Source organism: Gossypium raimondii, chromosome 3 (assembly GCF_025698545.1).
Source record: "Gossypium raimondii isolate GPD5lz chromosome 3, ASM2569854v1, whole genome shotgun sequence".
Lineage (NCBI taxonomy): Eukaryota > Viridiplantae > Streptophyta > Magnoliopsida > Malvales > Malvaceae > Gossypium > Gossypium raimondii.
The window spans coordinates 6,671,949-6,681,178 of NC_068567.1; the positions used below are offsets into that span (position 1 = coordinate 6,671,949).

At 28.5% G+C, this 9,230-nt stretch overlaps 1 non-coding gene across 1 annotated transcript; it reads right to left on the bottom strand.

Moving 5' to 3' along the window:
- Positions 1-382: 382 nt before the first annotated feature.
- LOC128040088 (U2 spliceosomal RNA) lies at positions 383-578 on the bottom strand. Its single transcript, XR_008194748.1, has one exon. It is a non-coding gene; the product is annotated as a U2 spliceosomal RNA (small nuclear RNA).
- Between the last annotated feature and the right edge of the window lie 8,652 nt (positions 579-9,230).

Genomic DNA, 9,230 nt, shown 5'->3' on the forward strand with positions numbered 1-9,230 from the left:
AAGTTTATTTTTTGTTTTTTCTAAATTTAGATTTGGTTGAGTTGTGTTAGTTTGTTTCCTTTATTTTTTCTGTTTTTGTTATGATTTTCTGTTGAGATATGATTTCTTGTTGAGATATGATTTTCTATTAAGATTTGTTGCTCTGTAAAGCCTATATAAGAGGCTGATCTTTAGTTGAATAATGAAGCATCAGTTTTTCCAAATATACACTCTCAGAAATCCTTTACCATCTCTTATTTTTAAAAGGCTACTTTGAGTTCCTTTTTTCTTTTGTGCGGCTGTCCTCTTCAACATCTTCAACGATAAATTCATCAACCAATTATCTTTCAACGATAAATTCATCCCTTGCGTTAATAAATCAAACTTCTAGAACTGGAATTGGGTGTGGTGCGCCAGGCCCAAGCAATAGTGCAAAACCTGGGCGACGCTCGAGAACCCCAGTAGCAAGCTACTGTGATGGATACTACCACTCGAAAAATAAATTTAATATCGTGTGATCTAATGGATCACGTATCAGATATTAAACTGATAAGAACAGATACTACACTTGATCTTAGCCAAAAGGCCGAGAAAGGTATGCCTCTTTCTGTCGAGGGTCGGGCTATTTAAAACCTGCTTCTCGCCTGTTCTTTCGTACTCTTCCTGATGTGGGATATTTTACAAATCAGCTAGAAAAGAGCTGCCTACCGGTGCTCCTATAAAGACTGAACCCTTCCTGAATAGACTGATTCTGGGCCATTTAGGATTTGATTCAACAATCAGGCACCATTTAAGATTTGGAACACTGCTGTTAAATTTTACGACTAAAGTTAAAAGATTAACAAGTATCTTACAATGGTATGGTAAAATATTACAAAAAAAAAAACATGTAATAATTTTTTAAGATTATTTGTGAAATAAAAAAAATACACTCAATATACCAAATATTAACCTTTTATATAATAAATTAAAATTAAATTTTATATTGAATTACTTTATTATTGCGGTGTATTTTCATTAACTAAGAAAAAGGAAATTGGCACTGCTGACAAAGGCTGATGTTGTAAGTCTTAAGCACTCAAGTTCAAATCTCATGGTAACTCTTAAATGGGAGAAATATATTTAAGTACACTTGAACTCATGTCCTCCTTATTTTAACAATTGGACTTACATTTTTAAATTTAAAAAAATATAAGAACTAAATTTCTTGAATAAAAGTGGATGGACGAAATTCTAAATATACGAAAAATATAATTATATTATACTTGTACATACATTGTATTTGTATTTGTAAAATTCTCTCTTTCAAAAGAAAATATTACTTTAATTTTAAATGTCAAGTTCTAATTATTTAATTATGTAGTAAATAATTTTATGTCATACATGAATAATACATTTATGTAATACAATACAATTAAGTAATTAATATATAACTAAAGAAATAGTATATTCAATTTATTGATCAATTATTAGGAAAGCAAAGAAAATTGAAAATTAAAGGATGTGGAGTAGTATGAATTTACAATATATCAATTCTTTTTAGTATTGTACAAATGTTTACAATGTATCAATTAACATTAGCTTGGAAGAAGTGCCAAAATCAACTTTTCTCCGAGACTATTTTACTTGAATATCTTCCTGACCGAATAGAATTAGATTTAAACCGTAATTTTTAAAATTTTTACCTCAATTATTTTTAAAATAAAATTTTATAAAAATATGATTTTAAAATATTTTAGAAATAAGAGATCAATTGAAAAAAATTATCACTAAAAGTCAAAATATAACAAGTTTAGTGAGACGGATAGAGTATTATAATATTGGAGTTATTAAAAATAAGTTGTATATTTTATTATGCTTCCTAGTTATTATTTTTTAATAATATTATTTTACATTAATTACATAAATAAAAAAATTAAATGTATAAAATCATGCACAACGCATGTAGTATTAGAAATTAATATAGGTTCGTCATATACTGATAGATAAGCAACCCGTCAGTATATTCCTACTTATGTTAACAGAATTTGATCATTGGTAAAAACAAACATCAATATATGACAAATTATTTTGTAATGGTGGCATGTAAACATGTTGTGGACTCCCCCACTCTTTTTTTTTTTTTTAATTTCTCGATGTAAACATGCCACTATTTTTAAGGTTTTATTCACCTCAGTATAAATATTGGTGTGTAAAAAAGTTACCAACAAATAAATCTTGAGAATACAATGAAGCTTAATGATTGACTGTGTTTTCAACTGATATGAAAACAATCCACTAAATACTATATAGCAAGAATATTAATTTCTATAATAAAAACTTACGTAATATTTTTTATAAAATAATCTATGAATATTACAAAAGGGTAGTACAAAATGAAACTTTCTTTACAAATTCTTAGTGTGTCTTCCAAATGAAATTTGACTTTCATTTATAAGAATTCTTATGTCTTCAAACATAACTATCTAAATAAATGTCCATATCGATATTTGCATATCTTTGCAATAGTCATTACTATTCTAATAGGTATCTATTTAAATGATCATAACTTAAATAATTAAGTAGAGGTGAACAAAATTTGATTTGACTCGAAAAAATGAATTCTTTTTCAAATTTGAGTAACTCGAATTTGGTTATTTGGTTTTTCAAATAAACTTGAATAAGTGATTCAGTTTCTCAAGATTGATACGAGTTGAATTTTACAACTTAAATAACTAGAATAATTCGAATAACTCAAATTAAAAATTGGTGTAAATACCTCCTAGGTCCCTATCAATTTCAAAATTGAGCAAATTGGTCCATTGTAAACAAATTTACAAAAAACTTCAAAATAATCTTCAAATTTTTCCTTGTGTTGGTTGTTGACTACGAAGCATGAAGCAATGAATGCAAGCTCCTCCTGAGCTTGATTTTCTTCAGCAGCTTGAGCCTGATTAGGCTATTGCTGCTGCACTTTGTTTTTACAAATTCTAAAATCATGGCTAAATTGCTTACAATTTTTACACTGCACCCCAAGTCTTGTCCAACAAAACTTTTTTGAATAACCCATCTTCCTGCAATTCGAGCATGGTGGATATTTTTTCTTTTCACAATCTCTTTTTGGCCTATCTTTTTCTTGATTCCATTTCTTCTTGCCTTTGTTGCTTGAAGAACATGGAGTTCCCTTGTTTCTTGCTTGGTAAGCACCTTCTGCATGCCCCTCTTCTCTACTTGCTTTTCTTTGCTCTTGTGCATATAGAGCATTTATGAGCTTTAACAGAGAGATTGTTGTCAAGTTCCTCAAGTCCTCCAAGGATGAGATCTTGGACTCATACTTCTCAGGCAACGTTGTGATGACTTTTTCAACGACCCTTTGATCACTGAACTGATCTCCAAGCAGCCTTATATTGTTGACAATGGTCATGATCCTCTCTACATATTGCTTGATAGTTTCAATTTCTTTCATCTTCAGGTTCTCAAAGTCTCTTCGCAGATTCAAAAATTATTGTCGTATTGTCTTCTTCGTCCCTTGGAACTCCTCATTCAATTTATCTCAGGCTTGTTTGTGTGTTTCACAAGCCATAATTCTTGTGAAAATAACATCAGACACACCATTCTGAAGGCAAGACAAAGCCTTATACTTTTTAACAACCTCATCACTGTGTTGTCTAATTTGAGCTATCGTTGGATTAGCTCGCAACAATGGTGGTTCTCTGTCTGAATCAACAACTTCCGACAAATCATATGTCTGAAGATACATCTTCATCTTCATTACCCAAATATGGTAGTTTTCTCTAGCAAAAATAGAAGGTGGAGGTGGTGTAAAACTTCTAAACGACATTGCAATACAAACAAGATACAATCGACACTCTTTTCAATAAGAAAAAAATACACACAAGGCCCTTAAAGACTTTGGCTCTTGACACCAATTGTTGGAGTTTAGAGAAGTTGAGAGAATAAAACAAGGAAAAATACTTAGCAAAATTTTTACTACTATAAATTTTTTACTCATCATCATTTCCTTTACACATGAAATACAATATATATGGGTGTAGTGGTTATAAAGAATTCAACAAACCCCACTAAAACAATTTGTAAATACAAAGATGAAACTTATACATAAACTGATTAGGTAAAAGTCAGTACCTAAAAATGTCTCTGCTTACTTTAACAAGTAATCTCAACAAGCAGACTAATTACAAAATATCACCAACAAAATATGCCAACCCTTCTTGTAATACATTTGGGATTCGGCAACAACTCATAATAGCTCGCATTTGACTTAGCAAGCAACTTGAGTTGAGCTTGCACTTTTAGTTGAGCTTGCAGCTTTAGGTGAGCTCGCAAATGTAGAGCTTACAGCTTCGCGGGAAGAGTTCGCCATTGCATGAATGGCCACTTCGCAACAAGCTTGATTCCCAATCAAATACGTGAACATGCTGCTTCGGTTCATATGACACTCTGCCAGGCAATAGGCAAGCCGTCCACAAATTGTAATTTCAATGGTTTGTTATAAAATTTGGACATCACATATATAATAAGGGTAATTACATGTTATTATTTACTATCATAATAGGATAGCCCAAATTAAAAGTGATCTAATTTTGTTAAGGTTTATTGGGCTTTAGTTATTAAATAAAGTATGTGTCAAATATGTGTAGATATTCTAGTAACTAACTTCTAATTAAAGATGGGTTGATTAGAAATTAGGGTTAATATGCAAAAGTGATGTATTAGGGTTATGGTCCTCAAATTACACATAAGATAACTTTTCTAATATTACATCTTTAGAAAAGAAAGAGCACATTCTCTAGATTACATATGTGCTAATTTGGAAGGTTAAAACAGCAAGAACCGTAGATTTCAAGAAATTGATGAATTCAGGTACGTTTTCGCATCTAGTTTTGTTCTTGATTTATTTTTGATGATTTGACATAATATATCCTGATTTATGGTTTGTTAAGTTTTATATCAGATATTATTTTACAGTTCTAGTAAGTGGCATCCGAGCCTCGTCATGTTAAATCATTAAGAACGAATTGATTCTTTATTATTATTGGATTGGTTCTTTTTGAAATTTTATAGATTTGATATCTTAATTTTTGATTATAATATTGATGTTTGAGATTTGAAGTTTTTTAGGTTTTGATTATTATATTGAAACTTTGGGGTTTATGAATAGTGATTGAAATATTTGAATGTTATTGGTTTGGTATGAATTGCTTTAGTGCAATCCACATGAATTATTTTGGCTAAATTGAAGTTTATCTATGGGAATTATTAATCAATATATATATTTTGGATGTATTAATTGATTTGGTGATTAGCCCTCATACAATACTCTGATATAGTTGAGTAGAATAATTTGGTGCAAGTAAAATTATGGCTTAAGTTATGAGCTTTTAATATTTATTATGCTTTTACATTTGGTTTTGGACTCAGAAGCATAATGCGATTAGCAATTCTGATTCAAATATGAGTGAAGAATATACTTACAGGTTACTGCTTTTATTTGCTTTATATAAATTTTAAAACAAAATTACAAATTGCCACATTCCAAGCACACGAATTCAGGGTCCTATATTGAACATTTTAAAAGGCATTCAGATTCAAATAATTTGCGGTGCTTGTTCGTTAGCTAAAATAAGCCTTTACTTACTACAAAGATATATTCTTTACAACGATTGCATGAACTCACTACACTAAAACAGGCTTTTAGCGGCGTTTTTAGCGGCGTTTGGATAAAAAACGCCGCTAATGATCGATCATTAGCGGCGCATTACGGAAAACGCCACTAAAAAAAAGCATTAGCGGCGTTTTTGAGAAAGCGCCGCAAAAAACCTAAGCCTAATGACGCCGTTTTCTGAGCTTTCAGAGATTTAGCGGCGTTTTGGTAGCGCGCTAATGCCTGAGGCTTTAGCGGCGTTTTTAAACGCCATAAAAAACCTAAGCCTAACGCGTTTTCGAACTTTCGAGGATTTAGTGGCGTTTTGGTAAAGCCGCTAATGCGAGGCTTTAGCGGCGTTTTGGAAAAGCGCCAAAAAACCTAAGCCCAACGACGCCGTTTTCTGAGCTTTCGGGGATTTAGCGGCGTTTTTTTAAAAGCGCCGCTAAAAATATTTTATCTTAATTGGTTTATTCATATTAAATAATTTCAATTTATTTCTAATTGAATATTTAAAATCTTGAGAAAAAATTATGACACGTGAAATAATTTGAAATAAAACACATGGAAAATTTAAAATATTATTATTTAAAATAATTGTAAAAGAGATAATAATAAAATTGTTTAGGGTTTTTGGTTTAGGGTATATGATTTATTTAAGATTTAAGACCGGTTTAAGAGTTCATATATTAAGGTTTAGGGAGTATGGGTTTAGGGATTATGGATTAGGGGTCGTGATTTAAGGTTTAGGGGTTAGAGGGTTAGGGGTTTAGGGATTAAAAGTTAGGGATTCTTGGGTCGAGTTAGAGTTTTGGGTTTAGATTAATTATTTTTTAATTTTTATTTTAAATATGTTCTTATATAATTGTAGAAGAGATAATAATAAATTTGTTTAGGGTTTTTAGTTTAGGGTATATGATTAATTTAAAATTTCAAGCCGAATTAGGAGTTCATATTTTAAGGTTTAGGGAGTATGGATTTAGGGGTTATGAATTAGGGATTATGGTTTAAGGGTTGGGATTTAAGGTTTAGGGGTTAGGGGTTAGATGTTAGGGGTTAAGAGTTAGGGATTTAAGGTTTAGGGATTCAGGGGTCGAGTTAAGGTTTTGAGTTTAGATTAATTATTTTTTAATTTATATTTTAAATATGTTCTTATATAATTGTAAAATAGATAATAATAATAATAATAAATCAAATATATTGAAATTATGAGTATGGTTTAAATTATTTAAGAGATATATAATAGATAGATTTTATATGTATTGAATGGTTAATTTAGAGGTTTAAGGTTAAGGTTTACTTGAGATTTGTTAAATGATAAAATTTTATACAATTAATTAATGCTTTTATATTTAAAAAATGTAATCTAAACCATTTGATATATTTAAATTAGTTTAAATAGAATTAATAAATAAGTTAAAAAAGTAATAGATTGATATGGATATTTATGTATAATTATTTATTTTGGAGAGGAACAAATTATAAGAAAAAATACAAAATAAAATGATATGGATATATAGGTAATTATTTAATTTAGATAATTCTAACTTAATAATTAATTACAACCATTTTATCATTTGTTTTCTTATTAAAATATACAATATTTATTTTGAGAGTACTTTTTATTTTATTTTATAAAAATCAATTTATAAAAAAATTAGCATAGCAAAAGCGGTGTCATTTTGTTCAAAATGAAAGCAAAAAATAAATCAATTTATATAAAAAATTTAGAATAGCAAAGCGCGTGTTTTGTTCAAAATGAAAAAATTTTGCGGCGCTTTATAAGAAGCGCCGCTAAAATAACAATAGCGGCATTTCCTATAAAAACGCATAAAAAATAAATCAACTTATAAAAAAATTGTTAGAATAGCAAAAGCAGTCGTTTTGTTCAAAATGAAAAATTTTATGACGCTTTATAAGAAGCGCCGCTAAAGGTAACAATAGCGGCGTTTTCTATAAAAGCGCAAAAAATAAATCAACTTATAAAAAATAAAAAATTGTTAGAATAGCAAAAGCGCGTTTTGTTCAAAATGAAAAATTTTGCAGCGCTTTATAAGAAGCGCCGCTAAAGGTAACAATAGCGTTTTCTATAAAAACGCGCAAAAAATAAATCAACTTATAAAAAATAAAAATTGTTAGAATAGCAAAAGCGGCGTCGTTTTGTTCAAAATGAAAAAATTTTGCGGGCGCTTTATAGGAAGCGCCGCTAAAGATAACAATAGCGGCGTTTTCTATAAAAGCGCAAAAAATAAATCAACTTATAAAAAAATAAAAATTGTTAGAATAGCAAAAGCAGCGTTTTGTTCAAAATGAAAAAAATTTTATGGCGCTTTATAGGAAGCGCGCTAAAAATAACAATAGCGGCGTTTTCTATAAAAGCATAAAAAATAAATCAATTTATAAAAATTTCCCAAATTTTTATGCGTTTTATCCCAAAATTCCCTGAAACCCTAAATTTTCCCCTAAAATTGGTATCCTCAAAACACTGAGTGTTTCTCTCTTCCACCACCGTCTTCATCATGAATTAATTACTATTTAATCGTAAAAGAGATAGTATTAATTTTAAAATATTGAATTAATTACTATTTAATTTGTTTATTTATATTAATTAAAATTCAATTTAATTTTAAATGAATATTTGTTATAAATGGATTAATTTGAAATAATGACACGTAGAAATAATTTGAAATAAAAACATAGAAAAATATTTGTTAAAAATAGAAAAATTAAAATACTATTATTAAGCCATAATTTTAAAATTTTTGGGTTCATGACTGATTGATTTTAATTTATATACTAAATAATTTCAAATATAATTGTAAGAGATAAGATAGTATTAATTTTAAAATATTTAATTTAATTATCATTATAGTTTAAGGTTTAATAAATATGGTTTAGGGTATATATATATGGTTAATTTAGGATTTAAGATTGGTTTAGGAGTTACAATTTTAAGTTTTATAGATTATGGAATTAGGGATTATGGATTAGGGATTCTGGTTTAAGGGTTAATGTGATTTAAGGTTTATGGGTTAAGGGTTAGGGGTTAAGGGTTAGGTTAGGGGTTAGATGTTAAGAGTTAGGGATTTAGGGTTTAGAAATTCGGTGTTAAGTTAGAGTTTAGGATTTAGATTAATTAGTGTATTTTAATTATATATTAAATAAGGTTTAGGGGTTAGGGGTTAAGGGTTAGGGATTTAGGATCGGGTTATGGTTTAGGGTTTAGATTAATTATTATTTTTTAATTTATATATTAAATAAAGTTTAGGGTTAGGGTTAGGATTAGTGGTGGGTTTCAGGTTTAGGGTTTAGATTAATTAGTACTTTTTAATTATATATTAAATAAAGTTTAGGGGTTAGGGATTTGGGGTCGGGTTAGGGTTTAGATTTGGATTAATTAGTACTTTTAATTTATATATTAAATAAGTTCTTTATATAATTGTAAAAGAGATAATAATAAATTGTAAAGATTATTAATTTAAAATTGATATGCAATATATAATAATTTGAATATAATAATTTAAAATTGAAAAATTGTAAAATTGTAAAAATTGTAAAATTATAAAAAATAAAAATAAAATTAAAAAATTAAAAGAAATAAAAACAC